General features: G+C 45.2%; 1 long non-coding RNA gene across 5 annotated transcripts; it reads left to right on the top strand.

Annotated features, from left to right (window-relative positions):
• The first annotated feature begins 3,078 nt into the window (after positions 1-3,078).
• LOC146176825 (uncharacterized) lies at positions 3,079-25,915 on the top strand. 5 transcript variants are annotated; one of them, XR_014701213.1, is made up of 4 exons: positions 3,079-3,239; positions 12,693-12,821; positions 17,459-17,513; positions 25,666-25,915. It is a non-coding gene; the product is annotated as an uncharacterized LOC146176825 (long non-coding RNA). The 5 variants fall into 5 exon arrangements; XR_014701211.1 differs by having other exon boundaries at positions 3,089-3,239; positions 12,693-12,748; XR_014701214.1 differs by lacking the exon at positions 3,079-3,239 and adding an exon at positions 5,633-5,731.
• The last annotated feature ends 35 nt before the right edge of the window (positions 25,916-25,950 follow it).

Below are 25,950 nucleotides of genomic sequence, written 5' to 3'. Positions count from 1 at the left end.
ATCTGAGCAGCATTCTATTTGTTCGGGTTTGTTTGTGGCGCGCGCGAGTTTTGTTTTTTCTTTGTGTGTGTGTGTGTGTGTGTGTGTGTGTGTGTGTGTGTGTGTGTGTGTGTGTGTGTGTGTGTGTGTGTGTGTGTGTGTGTGTGTGTGTGTGTGTGTGTGTGTGTGTGTGTGTGTGTGTGTGTGTGTGTGTGTGTGTGTGTGTGTGTGTGTGTGTGTGTGTGTGTGTGTGTGTGTGTGTGTGTGTGTGTGTGTGTGTGTGTGTGTGTGTGTGTGTGTGTGTGTGTGTGTGTGTGTGTGTGTGTGTGTGTGTGTGTGTGTGTGTGTGTGTGTGTGTGTGTGTGTGTGTGTGTGTGTGTGTGTGTGTGTGTGTGTGTGTGTGTGTGTGTGTGTGTGTGTGTGTGTGTGTGTGTGTGTGTGTGTGTTTTGAGAGAGAGAAAGAGCTCAATACAGAACGCCAGGAAAGCCTATTGTGAAATAAACAGCATGCTAAGGGGAATCACAAGTTATCAGGTAAGCTAGGGCAATCAGTGTTGGCCTTATTTAAATTGATGTCCCGGTACGATATGTAAAGCTTTCTGAAGCGGCATATAGCAGTGAGTACGCTGTAATGCCAAATATCCAGTAAATTCAGGCCCCCTGAGTTCCCGAGACTACTTGGCGTTATTAAGTACCTGGGGCCCGGTAACACAATGCAGCTGCTGCAGCCAGGTGTCACTCCTACACCCCTATCAAGCTGCATTTTAACCTGCTTGCTACTAAACACTCATATGTAGTTCAGAATGCAAATCAAAATCTTGAAACAATACATTTTTTCCCCACATCTAAACTTATTGTTCTCTAACTTTAAAAAATTCCAAAATCACCGCTGTTCGCTACATAACACGTAGCAAGGTAGGTAGGCTAGCGCAATACTACTCTACGTCATAGCGAGCCACCATTAAGCGTTTGCTAAACTCTGAAGGCATTATAATCCGAACAAACGAGACGGTCAAATAACGGTGAATTTATAATCAATGTGTAGGGGTGTGTTTATTCGGTAAACCCAGATCGATCCAGCCGCTCAGGAGGAACTCGTAGCGGAGCGTCAGGATTCCAGCCACTGTAGTCAGGCGTGGCGAATCAGCAAGGCAGCGACCAACATCTTCGTCCTCGAGTGCGCCAGCACGCGATGCATGGCAGTGGCTATGAAAACGAAGATTACCACATTACATTTTCCCCCCGGGTAGAGAAGCAGCCATCCTGACGACTTATGGAGCCGAAGGAACAGACGGATCGTAGTAGGGCTTGATTCGGTTCACATGAACTGTTTCGCGTCCACGGCGACGCAAGTCCTCAGAGGGCGCAACAGGCTCAACTACGTAGTTGACAAGAATGGCTTTTAAAGTACTCGGTATGGACCGTGACACCGAGCAAGAAGCTTCTTTGAAAGGCCGGCGGTTGTGGCAGGAACCCAGAGCCACACTAGGGAGTTGGGTGCATATGAAGTCACCTCGCCAGTGTCACGATGGTGTTTTTGTTGCCACTGGTTTTCCTTTGTAAGCGAACGAGCGAGCTGACGGCATTCTTCTGCGTTCTGGGCAGCGTCCGAGAGTGGCGTCGATTGAGAAACATCAGGGCGGTAGAGAAAAAGCGCGTCCATTGTGCAGGTTGGCTCGCACCCGTAAAGAAGGAAGAAGGGAGAGAACCCAGTGGTTGTCTGTATTGCAGTGTTGTACGCGTATGTTACTAAGGGAAGAACCTGGTCCCAGTTGGAATGAGCGTCGTTGACGTACATGGCCAGCATGTCACTCAGAGTACGGTTGAAAAGTTCTGTCAGGCCGTTCGTCTGAGGGTGGTAAAAAGTAGCGGTGCGATGAATGATGCGGCATTCTTTCAGTAGGGCCTCAAGAGCGTCAGACAAGAAAACGCGTCCGCGGTCACTGAGCAGTTCCTTCTGAGTCCCGTGGCGAAGAATCAAGTTGTTTAGAAGGAACAAAGCAACGTCTATTGCACAGGCAGAGGGTAACGGTGATGTTTCAGTCCACCTGGACTCCAGCCGGAGATAAAGCCTTCGACACTTCACGCGCCTTATGGTTTCGCCTCCCATTCTACGCCACTCTGATCCGACCGCGCCTACGGAGATCCACACTGATGCCAGCGGTATTGGGCTTGGTGCCGTCCTTTCCCAACGTAATCCTGGTTACAGCGAGTATATTGTGGCATACGCCAGCCGAACATTGACGAAAGTAGAGTCCAATTATTCAGTCACAGAAAGGGAATGTTTGGTCATTACTTGGGCCATCAGAAAATTTCGTCCCTATGTGTATGGCCGACCGTTTTATGTTGTGACCGATCACCACGCTTTGTGCTGGCTGACCTCTCTGAAAGACCCATCCGGTCGCCTTGCTCGCTGGGCTCTCCGTCTCCAAGAGTTTGACTTTCATGTCATTTATCGATCAGGTCTGAAGCATATGCTCTTTCCCGCTAGCTATTGCCTAGTGATACCTCATCTGACAACGTCTGTGCTTATGACCTGTTTGGTTGCAGCCGTTACCCTGTCCTGCTCGTCCGTTTGACCGCGTTAAAATAGATCTCGATGGTCCTCTTCCTACTGCTCCCGCTTTAAACCGGTGGATTACCGTGGCAGTAGACCATCTTTCTCGCTACAAAAGTTTTATATTCTCTCTTCATTATATTAAAGAGCTGCACAGCATATTAGGGCATGAGCTTTCACTCACGCATGTTTCCATTTTTTTTTCTTCGGTCATACCACTTAGTGACACGTTTTATGTTTCCAGCAAAGGGCAATAGCGGCGGTGAGCTTTTTGACGGAAGAGACCTTTCGTTGTTTTGCACAGGAACACGTATTTCTCCAGCGAGCTTCAACATCAATGTGATTATTTTAATTATTTCTTGCTCTGTCTAACCAAAGGTTATTGTACGTAGCAATATAAATCATATGAGAGTGGAATAAGTAAAAATATGCTTGTGTGGATGTTCCGTCAATGCAAATATAATATTAACGAGCCCTTGAATAAAGTGAAATCAAATCAGTCAAAAAAGGCGAAGTGGAATGCAATACAGTTCACACCGGCACCCTGCACTGACTTGCTGAGGGTAGTATAAATGCTTCGTTTTAGCCAAGTGCTACATCTATGCTGAGCTCTGCACCATCGCTTCGCAAATTTTGAGCCTTGAGCAGAGATGAAGCCTGTCGTATTGTACCTACCTTTCGCTCTCCTGATTGTCCTAGGAGAGTAAGTATGCCTTCTTTTTTATGTTCAAATCCATGAACTGGTCATTTTAGAACGACGTATAAATTAGTGAATATTATAGTTCACTCGGCCAAAGAGAAATGATACAAATGTGTGCTAGTTGGTTTTCGCTTAAACCGCCGACGGTCGCTTTTCTGGACAACGGGCTCTTAAAGCTGTGGGTTTAAGTAATATGGATGGCAATTAGGCTTTTTTCGTGTCGCATATAGTGAAATTCATTGCCTAGTTGTAGGCACCTAAATTCATCATAATTATCTCAAGCAAGTTCATCTTGCCACGTCGTTATCTACCATATTCCAACTTTAGCCACCGCTATTAACTTCAATTTATCCTAACCCAACGAATCGCACTTTTCAGAAAACAGTCAACTAGAAACTAACATCAATACATTAGTAGAATATGAATTACTAGTATCACAGTTGATACGATTAACAAATTTTTTGCAATGTTATCGATGCTAACCGCGTATCGATGCTAATGAGGTATAAAAGGTATCCGTCTTAACATCCTGTTTGAGGCTGCAAGCCAGTAGCTCTATTGAATCAAAAAATACTTCTAAAACTAAGCTAGTAACAATTGAGTGTATTTGTATGGCCTTTAGATCACTCTGAACTGATTTATATCGCCTCTAGGTCCAGAGCTACGTTCGCTACTTCGCTCACCCATATAAAATGCTTTTGAAAGTTGAAATTGTTTTCCACCCCTGCTTTATTTGGTGGTAAGTTTAGGATACAACGAACTGACGCGATACGGCGCATTCGCATACTCAGCGATTGCTCGTCGCTTATAGCAGAGCCGGGCAGGTTCATGATCTCCAGCTTGAAACACAAAAGAGCACTTGGCTGATTCAGTCTGTCTACTTTGTGGGTAATGTGGGTAATGAGACTACTTTAAGAGTGTAATAGCATAGAGATGTCTTCTTCCATTTCGCGCAGATGCCAAATAATTAGGGCGAATAAGACATTCATGACGCAGCGCTAGAGACCAGAAAATAAGCATATGGGACGCGTCGGGTTACGGCTGCTGCATCTGGCCCTAGCGCTCTCAAATATGCTTTCCGATGAAGGGTTCGAGCAGGGGTGTAGACACTAAACGAATTTGAGAATTAGCCTCTTCATCGGTATGCTTACGACCAGACCGGCAGATAACATGCATTTGAAATTCTTGAAGCGGAGACCTTAGCTTGCCAGGGGAGCAGCAGGACTCTTGAAGGAAGATGTTCAGCTCAACGTGCGTTGGTCCGTGATTGCACCGAATGGTTTCCAGCACACGTTGGGAAGAAACTTGTGAAGTACCCAGATTATTGGTAAAAACTCTTTTATGCTTAATATGCAGTTGTACCAGCCTACGTTTGCCTTCGTATAAAAGGACAGTGTCAAAGCTCCGTTACCAAATCCTGAACACGTCCTCTGGATGACTTCTTCCTTTTGGCCCTCTAGTCTCATCAGAGATGCTCCTTGGTTATACTAGCAACCATGAGAAAGATATTTGAATGATGCGTTCACGCTTGAATCAAAGAAAGCAAATCATACGTTATGTTTCTGTATGCATACTTTGACTCCTAAACAACCCGGACTTAGAAACCTGATTTCAACTCGCAGGGCGACTTAAATACGGCATACATGTCGGCTCGATACAGCTGGGAGACTCGCAAGATGTCATAATCACGAGGAGTATAACATTGGAAGTTAGGGACTGCTTCCGAAAACTCATGTTTATTACTAGAAGGTGCGTCCTAGAGAATTATAGGAGAGATTGTCGTGGGAAATTTTGTGCGTTGAGTCTTACTGTCATAGTAGAGGGCACATGTTTGTAAATACGCAGTTCTCTACGCTAAGTTCTAGGCCGCCTTCTTGATTCTTTAGCGCTACATCCACAGACGGAATAAAGGTTCTGGATCGTTGCAAAGAACTTCTGCTTCGAGTATACATCTTCATGCAGTCTCGTCGTGGTTGCCGGATATATTCGCCTTAGCATTCCGTTGCTTATTGATGTGAACCTTAAGGCGGAAATGGTTAGGTGTAGAGCGCTGCCACTGAAGTTAAATTACTTTTGCAGAACTAAAATAAAACCAGTTTGTTTAAAGGGGGATGCTACCCAAAATCTGTACAAAGGCACTTTTTTTTCAAAACTAGGGCCAAAAAATACTTGCCCATACGGAGAACATTGATTGATTGATTGATTGATTGATTGATTGATTGATTGATTGATTGATTGATTGATTGATTGATTGATTGATTGATTGATTGATTGATTGATTGAATGATTGATTGATTGATTGATTGATTGAATAAAACTTCAATTTCCACCGATTTAGGAGGCCCCCTACTCCCCTCTCCTGGCACGCAGAAATGAGGAACGGGGGCTGGAACCTCCGCGACTAAAGACTGGCGAATATACATTGGTTATTCGCGGCCTCGGCCGCCAGGTGGACGGCTTTTTGCTGGTCAGCGGGGACGTCGCTTCGCAGCAGGGTTACCCAGGCTTCTCTACTTTTAATGTTGTCCCTAGCGCCCGGAGACTTAGGGCATTCCTAAAGTATATGGTCGAGGGTCCCCCTCGCTTCGCAGGCTTTACATTTATCATTTTTTCTCTCATCTATCTCGGTGTAAAACAACCAGACAGGGTTCGGAACATTTTCGGCTTGTAGAGACACTTGAAAATGGTTTGGTTGGTCTTCCTATGTCTGCCATGTTAACAACATTGCATACAAAAGACATGGTTAGAAGAGACATTCGGTTACTAAGGACAACTTTTTCAGGTCTCTGGAATAAATTCTTCACTATTTAGAAGAGACATCACCCAGGTGTGCTCATACAATACAGCTGAAGCACACCAACTCATAAATGATGCACTTCGGATTCCCTTAGCTAAATTCTGTTCCATATCAGCATCCTTTTTGTTGTATCTGTCAGGAACTGAGTATGAGTGCTTCCCCATTATTGGGAAGTCAAAACGACCCCGTTGTTTCAACCACTGGCATAGCATTACTGTCACCTTCGAAGCAAATCAAAATGCATGAATGACATCCAGCATATTTAACTCCTCGCTGTTAAAATTTGATCTCAAGATGAAAGCTCAGAATCCCGATGCCTTCCTCTTTGTGGACAATGCTTCTTGCAGCACCTAAGGTCTCATGCTCAAAGCCACCGAAGTTATTTTGTCCCTCCAAACTCCACACCCTACTTTCAACCAATAGACAAAAGCATTATGCGCTCTGTCAAGTTGCTGTAAAAAAACAAGGTTGGTAGAACGCCTGTTGCTTCTGTACAGTAGTAATTGATGCGAAGTTTGTTGTTCAGGTGATTTCAGGTGTCTGGAGTGGCCTGAGAAGTGAAGCTGTGAAAAATTGTTTCATACAATCAGGCTTTAAATGTGATGACATGATGTAAGAGGGCCTATATATGGATACTGTGGAAAGCTTTCTTGCAGATGAAGCTTGGGAGAGCATCCAAGAGACGGCTCAGGTACCAGAATCTGTTGAGGAATTCGTACGTGCAGATGCAGATCTTGTGTGCTTCCGAAGAGCTTACAGACGGTGCAATTATCGCACAAGATAATGGCACATGTGCCATAGAGGATGAATACGAGGTCATTTCAGAGGAAAAGTGTCTTCCTCTGTAAGAGTGCTTCAAAGGTATTAGAGCAACAGAAAGGCTTGCAAAGTGAAGTGCTTTACTACCAGAATTTGGGAAGGAACACACTCTGAACTCACAAAAATACGCACTAGTATGAATCACTTTTCTAAGGTTTCCTGGACAATTCCAGGAAAGCTTTATTTCAAAGGAAAAAATAAACATAGCCATATGCAGTGCAGATGATTTCAGAAAATTTATTTTACTTGAATGTTACTGTGTTGCAGTGGTGGCGTAGTGGTAGAACATCCGCCTCGCATGTAAGAGGACCGAGGTTCAAATCCAGGTGCCGCGCAATTCACCACAGGAAGAAAAAAAACACGCGTGTCGATGGAATTGCATAAACCGGATTGGGGTGCGACCTGATGCCGGTGAACACCTCCGGCAACGCACTCCCTCCCTAGAACAGGAGTTGGCCATCCTGGTGCAGTAATTGGCCGCTACCTCTCATGATAAGCTCCACAAAACCCCGGCCCTCAGTCACCAGCGGCTGCGGAACAACTGAAGACGGCGGCGGTCAGACATGTGACGCTGCAGGGGGAGCTAAGAATACCTAGCTCCGCTGGACAGGCCGCCATTGGAAATTGACCCTGGCAACGTTTAATGCTAGAACCCTAGCTAGTGAAGCTAGTTTAGCAGTGCTGTTAGAGGAACTAGAGGGCATGAAATGGGATGTCATAGAGCTTAGTGAGATTAGGAGGCCGAATGAGGCGTATATACTGCTCTGAAGGATGGGCATTTACTGTGTTATCGAGGTTTACGAGACAGGCGACAACTAGGAGTAGGTTTCCTTGTCAATAAGTATATAGCGGGTAATATAGATGAATTCTATAATATTAATGAGAGGGTTGCAGGCACCGTAATTAGACTTAATAAGCGGTATAAACTGAAGGTTGTACAAACCAATGCACCTACATGTAGTTATGATGACCAGGCAGTTGAAAGCTTCTACGAAGACGTAGAATCGGCAATGCGAAAAGTAAAGACGCAATCATCATCATCATCAGCCTGATTATACCCACTGCAGGGCGAAGGCCTCTCCCATATTTCTCCACTTAACCCGGTTCTGTGCTAGCTGCATCCACTTGACCCCTGCGAACTTCTTAATCTCATCCGCCCACCTAACTTTCTGCCGCCCCCTGCTACGCTTTCCTTCCCTTGGAATCCAGTTTGTTACCCTCAGCGACCATCGGTTATCCTCTCTTCGCACTACATGTCCTGCCCATGTCCATTTCTTCTTCTTAATTTCTACTAGAATGTCGGTAACTTGAGTTATTTCTCTGACCCACTCTGCACGCTTTCTATCTCTTAATGTTACCCCTACCATTTTTCGTTCCATAGCCCTCTGGGTTGTCCTCAACTTAAGTAGAACTCTCTTGGTTAGCCTCCACGTTTCAGCCCCATAGGTGAGTACAGGCAAGATGCAACTGTTGTATACTTTCCTCTTGAGCGATACCGGTAAGCTGCTAGTCATAATCTGCGAGTGCTTGCCAAATGCGCTCCATCCCAATCGTATTCTTCTTGTTATTTCCTTTTCGTGGTCCGGGTCTGCGGTTACTACCTGTCCTAAGTAGACATATTCGCCTACTACTTCCAGTATTTCGCTACCTAATGTAAACTGCTGTTCCTTCCCGAGGCTGTTGAACATTACCTTAGTCTTCTGCATATTGATTTTCAAGCCTACCTTTCTACTTTTCCTGTCTAGGTCATCAATCATTATTTGCAGTTCATCCCCCGAGTTGCTTAGCAAGGCAATGTCATCAGCAAATCGCAGATTACTGAGGTATTCTCCATCTACCCTTATCCCTAACTGCTCCCATTCCAAGTCTCTGAATACTTCCTCTAAACAAGCTGTGAATAGTAGCTGTGAAAGACGCAATATACTGTACTAAAGGGCGACTTCAATGCCAAGGTAGGGAAAAGCAGGCAGGAGACAAGGCAGTAGGGGACTATGGCATTGGGTCTAGGAATAGCAGGGGGGAGTTACTAGTTGAGTTTGCAGAGCGCAACAACCTACGAATCATGAATACCTTCTTCAGCAAACGGAAGAACCGGAAATGGACATTGAAAAGTCCTAATGGAGAGACTAAAAATGAAATCGCCTTCATAATGTGTTCAACCCCCGCCATTGTGCAGGATGTAGAGGTAATCGGGAAAGTGCGATGCAGTGACCACAGGATGGTGAGGTACCCAATTAGCCTAAATCTGAAGAAGGAACGCAACAGACTAGTAAGAAATAAACCCATCAACGAATTAGCGGTGAGGGGGAGGGCAGAAGAGTTCAGGATCTCGCTACAGAGTAGGTATTCAGCTCTAACTGAGGATGGCGACATTACCCTAGAGGAAAGGAACAATGATTTCAGAGATATGATTACTGAGTGCGCGGTAGACGTAGGCGGTAGGATAGTTAGAGAGGATACCGGTAAGCTGTCTAAGGAGACGAAAGATTTGATTAACAAAAGCCAGAGTATGAAAGCATCCAATCCAACAGACCAGATCGAATTGGCCGATATATCGAAGCTAATCAATAAGCGCAAGGTGGCCTATATAAGGAAGTATAACATGGAGAACCTTTAGCAGGCAGTAAAGAACGGGGGAAGCCTTAAATCGGTAAAGAAGAAATTGGGCATAGGCAAAAACCAGATGTATGCAATAGGGGACAAGGCGGGCAACGTCATCACTAATATGAACAAGATAGTCAAAGTAGCCGAGGAGTTCTATACAGATCTCTACAGTAGCCAAAGTAGTCAGCACCGTAATGAGATTGGTGGTAGGGAAAAACAGACAGACGTTCCACCAGTGACGAAGGACGAGGTCAAGAAAGCGCTAGAAACTATGAAAAGGGGAAATCGGCTGGAGAGGATCAGATAACTACAGATTTGCTGAAGGACGGGGGGGATATCGTTCTAGAAAAACTGGCCACCCTGTATACGCAGTGCCTGGTGTCATCGACGGTACCGGAACCATGGAAGAATGCAAACATTATCCTCATTCATAAGAAAGGGGACTCTAAGGACCTTAATAATTACAGACCAATCAGCTTACTATCTATTACGTACAAGGTATTTACTAAGGTAATCGCTAATAGAATCAGGACAACCTTAGACTGCAATCAAGCAAAGGATCAAGCAGGGTTTCGGAAACGGTACTCTACTATCGATCATATCCAGACCATCAATCAGGTGATTGAAAAATGCTCAGAATATAACCAGCCCTTACACATAGCATCCATTGATTACGAAAAAGCATTTGATTCAGTTGAAACCTCGGCGGTGATGCAGGCATTGCGAACTCAGGGGGTAGACGAGCCGTACGTGAAGTGCTGGAAGATATATATAGTGGCTGCACAGCAACCATAGTTCTGCATAAAGAAAGTAACAAAATTCCCATAAAGAAAGGTGTTAGGCAAGGAGACACAATCTCCTCAGTACTATTCACAGCTTGTTTAGAGGAAGTATTTAGAGACTTGGAATGGGAGCAGTTAGGGATAAGGGTAGATGGAGAATACCTCAGTAATCTTCGATTTGCTGATGACATTGCCTTGCTAAGTAACTCGGGGGATGAACTGCAAATAATGATTGATGACCTAGACAGGAAAAGTAGAAAGGTAAGCTTGAAAATCAATATGGAGAAGACTAAGGTAATGTTCAACAGCCACGGGAAGGAACAGCAGTTTACATTAGGTAGCGAAATATTGGAAGTAGTGGGCGAATATGTCTACTTAGGACAGGTAGTAACCGCAGATCCGGACCATAAAAAGGAAATAACAAGAAGAATAAGATTGGGATGGAGCGCAATTGGCAAGCACTCGCAGATTATGACTAGCAGCTTACCGGTATTGCTCAAGGGGAAAGTATACAACAATTGCATCTTGCCTGTATTCACCTATGGGGCTGAAACGTGGAAGCGAACCAAGAAAGGTCTACTTAAGTTGAGGACAACGCAGAAGGCTATGGAACGAAAAATGGTAGGGGTAACATTAAGAGATAGGAAGCGTGCAGAGTGGCTCAGAGAAATAACTCAAGTTACCGACATTCTAGTGGAAATTAAGAATACATGGACATGGGCAAGACATGCAGTGCGAAGAGAGGCTAACCGATGGTCGCTGAGGGCAACAAACTGGATTCCAAGGGAAGGAAAGCGTAGCAGGGGGAGGCAGAAAGTTAGGTGGGCGAATGAGAACCCCTTCAGGCGCTGCGTCCACATATGTGGACGCGACCCAAATGTCGTCGTAGCTGCTCGCAAGGCGTGTTCCCACCTTTGAATTTGGCGCACTAAACAACTGGCCCATCCCTGTCAAGTATGTGGCGCCATCTGTTGCAGGTACATCGAAATGTGTTTGTAAACAAGAAGTCAAGATGGACATCTCCACGTTTTACGGCGGGGCGAGTAAGTTGATCTTATTTTCGCGTGCTCTCTTTCCAAATGGTCGTGAAAAACGGAACTTGTCATGTGAAATATGCCAGTAAGGTAATGTATAAGGGGCCTGCTGGATTTCATTACCGTAGGCAAAGAAGGAATGCTTCGGTGGGCTCTCAGAATTGCGCGTCCACAAACGTGGACACGGCGCCTTAGTGCCGAAAATATTGTTACGAGACACCGTTCTGTGCGCACGAGAAAAACGAGGACAAGGAACAAGAAAACGAGGCACGCGCGCTCGCTCGAGTAAGAAACCATTGACATTGAATGCCCTCAAGTCATCCTCGAGTACAACAAGTACATGGGAGGCATCGACAAGATGGATTTTTTTATGTCTCTCTACCCACTGCGCACAAGAACAAGAAAGTGGCCGGTGCGAGTAATATCGCATTTTGTTTCATTTGCTCTTTGCAACAGTTGGTTGGAGTACATCAGAGATGCAAACAATATGCAACTGCCGAAAAAAAGCACATTAGATTTGCCCGCATTTCAGAGTGATGTGGCTAATAGCTTAGTCGCATGCAACAAAGCACCCCCAAAGAAGCGAGGCCGAACGAGCAACGAAGGTCCACAGGAGATCAAAAAGAAGCCTCACAATGCATAGCCATTGCCAACAAGCACAACGCGCTATGATGGCACCAACCACTGGCCCCAGGTTATGAGCATACCAAACACACAACGATGCAGACGCCAGGGCTGCACTTTGAAGAGCCGCGTTCGCTGCCGCAAATGCGGAATTTTTCTTTGCCTGTCGTCACAGAATGACTGTTTTTATCTATTTCATAAGCCTTGAACAAGTGGCTACTCTTGTGTACCTTAGGTATTTTCAGAGTAAAACAATTATTCATTCCTCATACTTAGTAGAGAATACAAGAAAATGTTGTAGTGTTCGCACTCATGTAGGAGCTTTGAGGCGCCATGTCCACAAACGTGGACGCAAATAAAATGGGCTCAAATATAAAAATTTTGGCGTAATTTCTTGCACTTGACTTCTGTCTGGTGCACTGATCATGGATAACACAAGGAAAAATTTTTCCTTTCAGAAAATTTAATTCGCGCCTGAAGGGGTTAATTTCGCAGGGGTCAAGTGGATGCAGCTAGCACTGAACCGAGTTAAGTGGAGAAATATGGGAGAGGCCTTCGCCCTGCAGTGGGTATAATCAGGCTGATGACGATTATTATTATTATTATTATTATTATTATTATTATTATTATTATTATTATTATTATTATTATTATTATTATTATTATTATTATTATTATTATTATTATTATTATTATTAATCGCCGCCAGGCTGTGGCCTCTTTATTATTTAAGCTAGGGTCCGGTGGCGGCATCAGACGTCTTCCTAATCTATAATTTTCAATTATTTCTTTATAGGTTTGCAAACGTTCGTCCATCGCCTGGCAGTCGGGCGGCTCCGCGTTTGCCCGGAAGTAAAGATATCGGGCTAAATCATGGGCCGCCTCGTTGCCGGGGACGGCCGTGTGTGCTGGGACCCAAATTAGGGTGATTTTGCGATCGATTTTAGATGCAGAAGTTAGAATTCGGGCGGCTGCTTGCAAGACCCTGCCTTTTCCGATATTCCAGAGAGCAGTTGTACTGTCGCTAAAGATCGATCTAGCCTTCGTTCCGACGCAAGCGAGCGCTATTGCGACCTCTTCAGCCGTGTCTATGTTTCTGCTTCGGATGGTGGCGGAGACGACTGATGCGCCGCTACCATCGACTACCGCGGCGACTGCCGCCCCTGATCGGCCGCTTGCAGCGTCTACGTAGGCAACTTCTTTTACTCTGAATTCTTTTGCTCTTTTAACCAGTGCTTCTGCTCTTTTCTCCCGTCTCTCCTTGTGGTATTCAGGATGAATGCTGTGGGGGAGAGGACGTACAATGATGTTCTCGCGACATTGTGGCGGTAGGGAACCTTGTCGGCGGTGCCTCTATCTTTTTTTCGACCCACCCATTCTACGATGGCTCGACCCGTGCTCGACCTACTTAATCTTTCACGTTGGGCGATTCTCACCGCTTCAGCAAGTTCCGTCCAGCTATTATGCACTCCCATTTCTATCAGGCGTTCCGTAGAAGTGGAGATGGGTAGCCCCAGCGCCCTCTTGACGCAACGCCTGATGAGTGTGTCTGTCTTATTTTTTCATTGGTCCTGATGTTGAGGAACGGTGTGGCATAGCATATTCGACATTATGTACGCCTGCATCAGTCTCAAGAGACTGCAATCCTCCTAAATATCCCTGTTACTTGCGTCGCGTAGGTAGTGATTCTTTTTTTTTTATCGTTCTGTCGTTATACCCATCCTCTTGAATAAAAAGTCCGAGGATACGGAGAACATATCCAGCATGCGGCGCGCTCGTAGCTCCTATCTAAGCGATTTAAAAATCGCGCCGCTGGTGCAAACCCGCTCAAGAAAGTCGGCGCGGCTTCTAAAAAGTTTCTTTATATCATAATTTTCACTCTAAAATAACTATTCTAATAAAGCGACTTATTTTCTACATATTCTCAGAAATATTGAACGCGAGAGAACTTTTTTATATTTGAATTGATTAAATATTTGCCGCTAGTGGCACTGCGATGCACATGAAGAGCGCGGGAGTGCGAAGCGCTTGTTTTTATGCGGACGCGGTCGCTGTAAGACGCTGCGCCGCCGATTGATGTGATCGTGCTTATAAATTTTTGTGACGGCAAAACGTATACAGCCATTCTGTGTTCTCCAACAACGGGGAAAGGAAAGGATGCCGCGCTTCTCAGTCAATCTAAGAAAGCCCCGCCGGGGTGGTGCAGTTGTAAGACGCCCGACTACCGTGCCGGAGTTCCCGGGTTCGAACCCAAACCGCGGCGGCTGCGTTTCGATGGAGGCGAAGTGAAGTGGCGTCCGTGTGGTTTGCGATGTCAGCGCACGTTGAAGATCCCCAGGTGGCCGAAATTACTCCGTAGCCCTCCACTACGGCTCCCCTTTCCCTCATTCCACTTTCAATCCCACTTTCCTCCCTTCCCTTACGGCGTGGTTCAGGTGTCCACAGATCAAGTAAGAAAGATACTGCGCCTCTCCCTTCCTGTGAACCAATTAAAAAGAAGCGCAAGTTTTGCGGGAATCAGCACATGCATGTATACTATAAACGTTGTTCGTCCTCAACTCTGCTGAAAGCAAACCACGATAGGCCAGTATAAGTGCCAGAAACGTTTTTGGAAAGAAGTCTGATACAGATGCTCCTGCCAACTACGCCCTATGTGCATATTAGGAGGATGGGCGAGCTGTGAAATCTTTAAAGCAAGATTTCTAGAAAAGCTCTTTTGACGTGTATAAGGAGCATTTTCTCCGCATTGAATAGGTTTGGTTTGGTTTGTGGGGTTTAATGTCCCAAAGCGACTCAGTCTATGAGAGACGCCGTAGAGGAGGACTCCGGATATTTCGACCATCTGGGGTTCTTTAACGTGCACTAAAATGCTTTTATTTGAAACTTCAAAGAATGGTTCCTGAGTGCTCATCACAGAGACTGAACCAAAAACTTAACTTTTGAATGAGAATGTTTCTTTATATTTACTACTTTTTCCATCCCGAAGCCCCCTAGCTTTGATGCCTGGAGCATGAGATGCCGGCAGACGCTTTCCTGTGCCACTCATTAGCACACCGCTGTGGCGCGCACGTGCGCAGTACGGGAACTATCCTTCTCCCCTCCGCGCGAGTTCACTCTTCACACTTTAGCTCCGTCTTTAAACGGTACGACGCCATAGCGTAGGCTACCAGCCCACATCTAAAGCTCCGCTTTAACTAAGACTTATGAACATGCCAGCGTGGTATAGGGGTAAGGTGAATTCAAATGTGATGATGGCAGGCTGACTGTCCATTCACCTTCCCTCATGAAAGGAGAGGCCTGAGTTGGCGCTCTTTCAGGTACCGGCGAAACGCTCAAGGGAGCGTAGTGTATCTTTTGCTACAAAACACAAGGTCTAGTGCTACACGCGATCCTGCCGCAGTAAGATAATACCAGCATTCAGCGTTCGAGCTTGTTCCATGTAGACGACGCATTGCGTGGGCCCAGGCAGTGGTGTCGACGTCATGGTGGCGATGGAGGACCACCATCACCCATGGAGGACCACCTGGGTGATGCAGGTGGTAAAAGTGTTTTAGGGACCTCTGGGCGTAGTAGGTGGTTGCGTCAGTTGTATAATCACCGTGACAGGCTCAGGAACAGTATGGAGTCTACAGAGTAGTGCCGAGAACCCGAGACCACCAGTGCTGCAACCGGCGCTGCTCTCTCCTGACCGAGGCGTCTCTAACATTCCGCGGCCTTAGTGTCTGTGTTTTAATTAATTGGTTGGTTGGTTGATTGATTGATTGATTGATTGATTGATTGATTGATTGATTGGTTGATTGATTGATTGATTGATTGATTGATTGATTGATTGATTGATTGATTGATTGATTGATTGATTGATTGATTGATTGATTGATTGATTGATTGATCACTTAAAGCCTTATTTTCAGCTGATGTAGAAGGCCTCCTACAACTTACTACTGGCCCGCAGGCATGAGGACGGGGGCCGGAACATTCGCGACTAAAGACTGGCGAAGATACATTCTTCACGGCCTCAGATTCCAGGCGAATGGCTCGTTGCTGGTCAGCAGGGACCTCGATTCGCAGCACTCTCCAACGCTTCTATACCTTTAAGGCGATAACCTTTAATGGCTGAATTCGCGGCCACGATCGTGTCCGTCCATCTATCCATCCGTGACGCTTTTGTACGCTAGCTGGCAGCGACATGGCCAAGCCCTAACTCGACGTAGGGCATCCTGAAATTACGTTTGGCAGGAGCTGCCAACTCGGACCTCTACTTTCATACGGGAGGGCGATATAAGGATCCATTTGCCGTGAGCTTTGCATTCACATTATCCCTAAGCCACGCTATTACGTTCATACAGCTTGGTTAAAGCGGGAATTTATATGTTGGCTGTTAGCTTACGCTATCGCATCATCGCTAAGGTGGGAGTGAAAAAAAGCGATAAAAGGGTAGCGTAGTGGAGTGCTTCGGACCTCAGAACGATAGAGGTTTTCGCCTCATCGCGTTTACTTATCCAAAGTGCCCATTAGATTTTTAATGTTTCTCTAGCACCCGGTGATCTTGGGCACTCACAATTTATATCCGCCTGTGTTCCGCGTCATCCTGCTCAGTTTTATAACCTCGGCGTTGATACACCTCATCCTTGTGGTCGTCGTCATAATGTTCTCTTCTCCAGCAATCACTTCTTTACAAATCGGCGAATAGTTCTTCATATTCTTTACCTTTCATTTCGTGCAGGTCATTTTTATCGCCGTCTTCTTCTTTTCTCCCTCAAACTTCATTCATGTTTTATTTCTTACATGTGACACGGTGAAAAAAATCCTACACGCTCTTTCAATTGACCCAGTACTATTCGAGCTCCATCCTAAAGATCCCCGCAAGCCTCCTAATATTACCCACGAGCCTTTATTGTTCAAACTTCATACTACTCTTATATGTATCAATTCGAAGCACGAAGCAGCAAATAAAACTAATCCAATACAGCTAACTAATACCTAACAAAACAACAAATGAACTAATCGAAACTTTACAAGCAGCTTTCTTGAAAATGTCTCTTTCCTGCAGTGCCATAATGCAATCATGTATGAATGACGTAATGCATCCAACACACTTCTGATCCTCACGACTATAGGCTTCTTGCCAGGAGTAAACGAAGTGTTTTAGACTGTACCTCTTTTGGTATTCATTTTCGTATATAATGGAACTCCAGTTATACCTACCACTAACCGTTTCGAGGCCTGCCACATCTGAGTTAAAGAACTCATTTAAGCGGAAATCTCAAAAACTCTACTACCAGAAAAACTTCAAGTTTTTGTAGGATTTATTCATCCAGATGTCACGGCTGTCTTTCAGATGATCGCTATTTCTAGCGCTCTCATATATTTTCTGAGAGTATACCTGTCTCTGCTAGAAATACAGGTGAAACTTTGGAAAACGTCAACTACGTAGCAATCCCACGAATACATCGCCTTATGCTCAGCATCATCTTTACTCCCATGACCCTCAAAGCTACGACAGTGCTGCGTTATCTTTATGTCTTCCTCATCATTCATTTTGTCAATCTGATTGCTTTTCAGGAGCGTACCCTCGAGCAATTTTGGGGGAAGCTCGCTTGATTCTTGCTCTGGACGGGTGAGAAATGCTTCTATTTAACCATCATGATCGTTTACGCGACGAAGCATGAATAAACGGTGCTGGTATTTATGAGTTTGTGAAATTTGACCATAAAGCCTACAAATTTAAAGACTGTCTTTTCATATAAAGAACGCATTAAGGCCCACTGAGATGCAAAGGCTTTTCCCATATATATATATATATATATATATATATATATATATAAGCAGATCAATTAAGAGGAAATGAGGGTGCTCGTTCTAATACATGAAGGAAAGAAGCCAACAGTCGGCGAGGCCAAGGAAAGCATTGGGGATGGTACTTTATGCCTTTTTTTTATGTTTACTTGGATAATCACAGATATTAGTAATGTAATCTGTTTTAGGGGAAAGATAAACACAAAGTAGAAGAAAAAACAACGTGGCGATGGTGGAAACCGAACCCACGACCTCCGAATATCGCGTCCGGTTCTCTTCCAACTGAGCTACATCGGCTTTTTTTTTTCTTAATTGCATGAATTGGTACAAATACATCAGTAAAAGATCGTGATTGCGATGCCCCTCGGCTGACAACCGTGTCTAATTGACTTTCATTACCACAAGTTCGCCCATCAGACTCAAGATGTCCTCCGCAGCGTCTTACTGCTTCAAAATTTATTTTAGTTTATACACTTGTTCAACAAAATAATCACATACAGATTGTGCATCGACATCACAGTGTCTATAAGCCATCCTACTCTTCCAAATACTGTGAAGGCCCAGTAGCATGGTGAGGTCATACTGAAAATCATCATTAATAGTTGTCAAGTACCGAATTCCACGTGGCGTCAATGGCAGGTCTTTTTTAAGTGTCCTTTGTAACACATCCCAGTAAAACACCGCATCCCAACAATCCAGGAACACGTGCTCAACTGTTTCAGGTTTCCTACATACTAGACAGTTTGAGCCCCAAGGTACAAAAAGGCCATTTTCTTCCATCCATGTTTTGACTGGGAGGGAGGCCGAATCGACAACTCGGCTAGTAAAAATAGTGCTCAAAGAGGGGCTTTCGATCGATGATTTGCCCCACATGTACAAGTTTTACGGAGGGCATGCGTTAGTGGTGGTGCCTGGACGGCCACCAATATGCTTAAGGTGTAAGAAGACAGGCCCTATTCGACGTGATTGCCGCACTCCGAGATGTAGTTCGTGTCATACCTTCGGGCACGACCAGGAGGGATGCGTCCGCACGTATGCCCGTGTGGCCAGGGGTATTGTGCCCCCTCAAGACGACGGAAGCGAGTTGATCATGGACCAGGAGGAACTGGAGAACGCTGGAGCCCTGCCCCCTACAGGATCCGGAGAAGGACCTGATGTCCAACAGCCGGAACACACCACCGGCAGAGGGAAGACGCAAGTTAGCTAACCCGCTGCAGAAACGACTGGAAAGGGGGAGGAGGCTGCTATGTCGTCAGATCAGCCAACAGCGAAAGGCACTTCGGAAGGAAGCGTTGCTGAGTCCCCGATGGATATGACAACCGCCTCCATGAAGAGACCACGAGACTACGAAAAGGTACTAGCTACAGAACGGGAACTGCGTCGACTAGAAAAGCAGTGGAGGGTGGAAGGCGCTAAGAAAGGCAAGTTAGCCTTATCGCAAACCGCGTTGCGTTCCTCGTCACTCACTCGCGACGAGAGACTGAAGAAGTGAGCCTTTAGTCATTGTTTGTTAGCTGGGTTTAGAGTATGGCTTATTGGACAAAACCGCTAAAAGTGTGCACTCTAAACGTCCGAGGGCTCGCCTCGAGACGGAAGCAAGTGCAGTTGAACTGTTTGTTGAGCGAACTAGATTTAGACATCATAGCCATACAAGAAATAAAGGTTGAGGATGAGCAGCAAACATAATACGGTGTTTGGTTTTCGGTCACGCTTCAATGTTTGCGTAAGCCATGCAGTCGATTTTTCGGCAGGTTGCTGTCTTTTCCTGAGGAAAAGTGGAAGCATAGCAGTAGAGCAAGTAATAACTTGTGCAAGGGGGCGTTTCGTCGTGTGCGACATCAAGTACGAAACCTGTGCGGTGAGGGTGGTGGTCCTGTATGCACCAACGACACAAAAAGAACGGCGCGACTTTTTTGAGCAGTTGGTGCCTTTACTTGAATGCAGTCGTGCGCTTATATTTTTAGGAGATTTCAACTGTGTTGTAGACTCTAAGGATCGTTCGAATAGAAATGTTGGAAAAGACCAAAGTGCCGAATTCCTGAAGTGTGTCCTCAATGAGTGCAGCTTAGAGGACGTATCTGTCCTGGTGAATGGTGAAAAACGTGTGCATTTCACACATTTTCAAGGTAGTAGTCACGCGCGACTTGGCAGAATATATGTGTCGCCAGAGTTTTCGCCTACCTGTGAACAGTATGAAGTGAAGCAAGTGTCATTTAGCGACCATTGCTTAGTTACGGTCACGCTGGGCGGAACGAAGCAGTGTAAATCAAAAATGAACTGGGATTTATGGAAAATAAGCTCGAGGCTTACAGAAGATGAACTATTTTTAAGAAAAGTTAAGGAAAGCATGGATATTTTTTATGAGAGCGAAACAGGCTGTATTGAATCCTGGGAACGATTTAAACAGCAGGTTAAAATGAATGCAATTGAGCGCTCTTCCATTATTAAGTATCAGGAAAAGAAAGAAGAAAAGCAATTGCAAGAGCTCTTAAAATATTTAGGGCGTGAAGAAGAACGAACGCCGGGTATGTTCATGCATGATATAAAAGGCATCAAAGTTAGGCTAGAAGCTTTGGATGCCCAGTAGTACAGAGGCGCTGCGTTAAGAGCGCGCACGGAAAAATGGCTCGGTGGCGAGACGCCAACAAAACGCGCCCTCGCTGATGAAAAGCGATATGCGCGCGCGAACGAGATAACGGTTATTGAATACAAGGGGCAGAGGCATGATGAGCAAGACGGAATTACGAGCGCCTTTGTGGAACATTACCGTGAGCTGTTTTCGAGCGAAGCACCAAGTGAAGAAGGGTTTAGAGATAACTTTTTGCCTCTGATGCCAATATTAGGCAAAGAAGTTACTGAAGAGTTAGAGAACGAAATAAGTGTGGAGGAAATAGAAAAGGCCATTGATGAATTGAATGTCGGAAAGTCTCCGGGTCCAGATGGTTTGAGTGCGGCCTTTTACAAGAGCCTTAAAAGTGAGTTATCTATCATGCTCTATAGGCTTTTCAAAGAGTGCTTTGATGTGGGTTATCTGCCACCATCGTTTAGCAACGCGCATAAGGTCTTGGTTCCCAAGACTGATGAGCCAGCCTTGCTTTTAAAAGTTACAAGCTATAGACCGATCGCGTTAACAAATATTGATTATAAAATTCTGATGAAGGTGTTAGCTAAGAGACTGGAATACATTATAAAAGATATTGTTGGACCTCATCAAACATGTGGAATAAAGACCAGAAGCATATTTAATAATATTCATGTAGCGCGTAGTGTGTTCGAGTGCTGCGATGCTCTAAACAGGATAGTGGCCATGATTCAAGTGGATTTCGAAAAAGCATTTGATCGTGTGTCTCATGAAATATTGTACTGTTTGTTGGAACATATTAGTGTTGGTGCCGTTGTATTGAAAGAAGTTAAAATGGCTTATGCATGTTGTTCTACACGCCTTATGATTAACAAAGTGTTATCTGAAAGAATTGATGTAAAAGCATCTGTGCGGCAGGGATGTCCGCTGTCTCCTCTCCTCTTTGCTATATATTTGGAACCATTCTGTAGAATGGTAATTGCTAACGAATACATCCATGGTTTTAAGCTGGGAGTATGTGAAGTGAAAATATTGGCATACGCTGATGATGTGGCGCGTTTTTGTGAAGATCGCGAAAGCGTTTCGGAAGCTTTGAAAGTAACACAAAGGTATTGCAAGCAGACTGGTAGTGCTTTTAATTTAAAGAAAAGTCTCGGAGTCTGGCACGGGGAATGGGAAGAGGAACCGGAAATTTTCTGTGGAGTAAGATGGGCTACAAAGCCCGGAGTTTATTTGGGAGTCCCATTGGACAAATACGGGGAAAATACGAATTACTGGAATGAACAAGCGGAAGAAATACGGGAAAGGACGAAAGGATGGATGCGACGTAACCTCTCTATTTTCGCCCGTGCGACTGTATGCAATACCTTTTTGGTGGCAAGAATAATGTATTTACTTCAAGTATTGTATTGTGCTCGAAGCAATATACAACGGTTCCATCGTGTATTTGCGGTCTTCATTTGGTCGTCCAACTGGGAACGAATTAGCAGAGATAATCTCTTTCGGCGAGTTAAAGACGGAGGGTTGTCTCTAATGCATCTATATGTGCGGCAGATGGCTTTAAGGTTTTGTTTCCTACGTGACCAAAAAGATGCATTCCTGAGAAACTTTATGCAAATCATGCTATCCAGTGCAATTCCAGAGTTTATAGTCTCATCATGCTCTCCTCGGGGATACACTGTGTCACGCTTCCTGCGAGAAGTGGTGTGGTCGTTCAAGTTTTTGCGCGTGAGGTACTCTGTAGAGTATTTAGCGACGGTACCACCTAAGCGACTGTACAAGGATCTTATTTCACAATTGTTCCCAGCTCCATTGTACAGAAGTTTATACTGTGAAGGCCCAGGGAAAGGTGTGCTCAAACGAGTTAAAAACATGACTGTTGCACCGGGCGTAAAAATTGAGCTGCATTGGCCGCTGGCCCCCCTGCTACTTGCTTGGGTATTTAAGTTATCTGTATACGAACCTTGAGAGTGTTCACCAGCGCCACCCTCAACCATAGCGGCGGACGTGGAACGTCCTTTGTTACCGCCAGCGTCACGTAGAACGTGATCAAGAGCGAGGGCGAAAGCTGTGCTAGAACAGAGTACATTACTAATTTCTGTGATTATCCAAGTAAACAATAAAAAAAGGCATAAAGTACCATCCCCAATGCTTTCCTTGGCCTCGCCGACTGTTTGCAGTCGCGTCCCTTTCCAGAATAAATCGACTTTATTTCGAATGCGGTGGCCATAACAGATAATTAAGACTTAAGATGATTGCAAACTCAGCAGTTATGTAGAATAGGACACTTGGACAGGGCTTTAGCGATTGAATGATTGTAGTGAAAGTAAAAGAGCGGACGAAGCCGCTTACATGGTCCACTCTGGGTGGTAGGCCGGTGTGACCTTTTCCGCTAGCCTCATTGGCGCAAATCGAGGTTTTCATTTTTTCTTTCGTCATTAATTCTCCTTGTTTTCACTTCTGTCACGTCGCTGTTAACATTTCCACCAGGATATAAGTACGAAGATCATTTTAAGCGTGAAAAACGGTTTGCTTAAATTATGACAACCTCTAGAAAATGTTCCCCTGACACACTAGCGAGTATAATGCTGATTCTGAAGCGCTTACTTCCTGTAACATTCCGAGTCGCCATGTGCATGAAGCAAACTCTCATTAGAAGCCTCGAACAGAATTCGAACAAGCATTTCACCAAACTGGATTATTGTAACATCTGACGCCTCACAGGCCACTCGGCTATCCCACAAGGTCTCGCCTTTTTCTTCTCATAACACTCCCTCAAAGGGTAGGCATTTCACAGCATTCGTAAGTTTGGGCGCTTTGAGAAAGCCTCGGTTGCTCATCTCACTATATTCACATAAATCGAATTGTCAATCATGAAAGTCACACTTCCAGTTGCAAGCACGTTTTGCCATTATCGTCTGCGCAGCCAAAGGGGCAGTAGTACTACCACTCTAGGGCTGGTACTGGTTAAATATGTGTGAATGAGTTGTAATCCTTGCCTAAATTTTCAGCGGCTGCTTCATTCAGACGTGAACATTATGAAATGGGCACAGAGGTGACATGGGGTGCTAATATCAAAAAGGAGCGTTCGAATGCTACGGCCGGCGCATAATGAAACCAGGCCTGCAAAATGCTGAGTAACCTACCCAGCATGAATAAAAGGAAGGACATAGTACCATTTGAAGCCGCAAAAATGCGGCCGCTCCTTATAACATCTAACTGTAATAAGGAGCTGATGACGGCGCTTTTTAATCACAAATTGCTCCAACAGAGATTTAACATGATGCATAGCTTCCAAGAATAGAATAGGGTGACGTTAGCGGTCCGTCCCCTCGCCCAGAACATAAGGTTGATCATTGAACGAAATATTTGCATCAGCTCTGAGAGCCCTCCCTGAATGCGCTTCATGCCACCGTCTAATCTTGAAGATAGAACACAGCATGAACGGTTGCGGATGGCATAACTTTATTCTATTCATTAGACCAAACTATCCATCCTCCAGGTTTTTAAGCATAACTTCTACACAAATGAGTCTCTTCATTCTGCCTGATATAGCGTGGTATACATAACTATCCTAAAAGTTATTCTAAAAGAAAACTTTACGTAGAACAGCGATGTCACAGCTGTGTTCAAAAATAATGCAAACTACAATCTGCTATACGATGTGGCAACACCACGAGCGAAAGAAACAGCATGAATAACAAGTGCGACCTGACTGCCCCGTACGACATTTTCATTAGTGTAAAGACATCGTCAATCTGTCAAACATTTATATTTTATATTACAAGCCGGGACCCAAGCCCAGGACGCACGCCTCAGGTAGAGACCCCAGTACATCAGAGCAGTCCCCGACTGCAAGGTCTTCTTCTCGAGTGCGGTCCTCTCTCTGACCACAGACTAACAAAGAACATTGGTGTAAGCGCGATGAATCCGCCGGTATCGACAACTCCGGTCTTGCTCCACCAGCAGCGAGATCCACCACGTTTCCACGGCCTGCCCCATGAGGACGCTGAAGACTTGCTGGAGCGTTTTGACCGAGTGGCTGTCTTCAACGCTTGGAACGCTAACTCCAAGCTGCGCCATGTCTACTTCGCGCTGGAAGATTCTGTGAGAACATGATTTGGAAATTACGAACCCGGACTCCGCACATGGCACATATTCAAGGTGAAATTCTTGCGCGCGTTCACCAGCACATTTCGCAAGGAAAAAGCGGAACTTTTTATTTAGCCGAATACAACATCCAAATGAAAATGTGACCGTATACACCGAGAGATGAAGCGACTCTTTGACGTGTAGACCCGACCATGTCGGAAGATAAGAAAGGGCGCCTTTTGATGAAGGGTGTTAAAGAGCAGTTATTTGCCGGCCTAGTGCGAAGTCCACCAACAACAGTAGACGAATTCATCAGGGAAGCGACCACCATCGAAAAGGCACTTTACATGCATGCCCGCCAGTATCAACGTACTGCTGTGTCTATGATCACCCCAATGCAAGTGAAGTCATGCAGTTTTCGACGGAATCGTTGCGTGATACGATCCGGACGATAGTTCGGGAAGAGGTGGCTAAATACCTGCCGATTCCACCACAGCGACAGGTCGCAACCGTTTCTGACATTATTCGGGAAGAAGTACAACAAGCGCTGGGCGTGCCCGCTTCCGTTGTACCCAGCACCTCCACCAAATGTCGCGTAAACGAGGCCCCTCACAGTTGAGCCTGGGCAGGCTCAGAGTTCAGAACCAGCGTTAGAGCTCAGTCTTGCAGCTAGCACACTTCTTCGTTCTCTCACACCTCTGCGCTTCTTCGTCGTTCGCGCATGCTACAATATTTAGGGAAGAAAATACGAAGGAAATATTTCACACCTAGTTTTACATCCTACACTATCAATCCAGCATGTGTGAGTCTAGGCGCGCATAACATTTTCTTACACCCATGCTATGCGATGTTTTGGTTTGGCTTATCAAGTTTAACGTTCCAAAGACATTCAGGCTATAAGAGGCACAGTAATGGAGCACGCCGAATAATCTCGAGTACTAGGCACCTTTAAAGTATACTGCCGTCGCAGAGTACATGGGCACGTTGCTTTTCGCCTCCATCAAAAAGCGGCCGCCACCACCAGGATCTGATCCCGTTTTTTTTTTGGATTAATTAGACGAGCGCAACAACAGAACCATCGCGGTAGGCCTCATGCTAGTGTGTACTACAAGGAATTTTTTCTGGTTAGGTTAGACTTTATTCTCTGAACTTTCCACCAGCAGCATTTACGCCAAGCTGAAAACTTTTTCCCATTTTGGTGGTCTTCCTTCTGCACGTTTTCTTTCATCAATACTCTAACTTCAAAATTTATTTTACGCAACTATTTTTTCTGCCCTTTTATTCCCTTGAACTGATTTAGTGCACGCCTGGCCCATTGCCGAATTGCGGACCAAAATGTGAGTGCCGCCCTCGTGCCGTTGGCGGTTCTGGCATCGGTGGAGGCGACTGCCGCCGTCGAATAAATATCCAATGAATAAACGCTTATGGTGACTATGCTGGAGGGCTTAGAGCCTTTCAGAGCTGTTTTGCAAGATTCACATTAAATATTTGAAATCAGTGGATTGAAAAAATATTTTTGCCAAATAAATACTTTCTAAGTTTCGTTTCAAGCTTTGCTTTCGTTGCAAGCCTTCCGAAATGTGCC

Source organism: Amblyomma maculatum, chromosome 10 (genome assembly GCF_055883805.1).
Source record: "Amblyomma maculatum isolate TAMU_Amacu chromosome 10, ASM5588380v1, whole genome shotgun sequence".
NCBI lineage: Eukaryota > Metazoa > Arthropoda > Arachnida > Ixodida > Ixodidae > Amblyomma > Amblyomma maculatum.
The sequence above is the reverse complement of the archived record's forward strand: the minus strand, read 5'-3'. Positions and strand labels throughout refer to the sequence as shown.